Here is a 389-nt window from a genome sequence, read left to right on the forward strand (position 1 = left end):
CTTCAGAATGGCTAAATCAAATCGGTTCAAACCATACCATCGGTATCCTATTGAAACACACAAGTCGATATCAAACCTCATGATTGTGTAGTCCTCCACTGGTCCACGCCGCTTCGGCCGTCCTGGGTAAAATGGAACATTCCAGCTTGCCCTATGTGGAAGAGGGCACATTACTCAATACTGTGGTGTGAAGTATAAAGTTCAGTTCTCCCCTGGTCCACGCTGCTTCGGCGGTCCTGGGTAAGATAGTTCATTCTAGCTTGCCCTATGTGGAAGAGGACACTTCATACTTCGTCTCTAAGCGGCGGCTTGACTCCTCCCTACGGGGAACGGGTTTACGCGCACAGCGGCGGCTTACGCACTATGGCAGTCATGGATGCCTTACGTTT

This window comes from Anopheles coustani (assembly GCF_943734705.1).
Source record: "Anopheles coustani chromosome X unlocalized genomic scaffold, idAnoCousDA_361_x.2 X_unloc_44, whole genome shotgun sequence".
NCBI lineage: Eukaryota > Metazoa > Arthropoda > Insecta > Diptera > Culicidae > Anopheles > Anopheles coustani.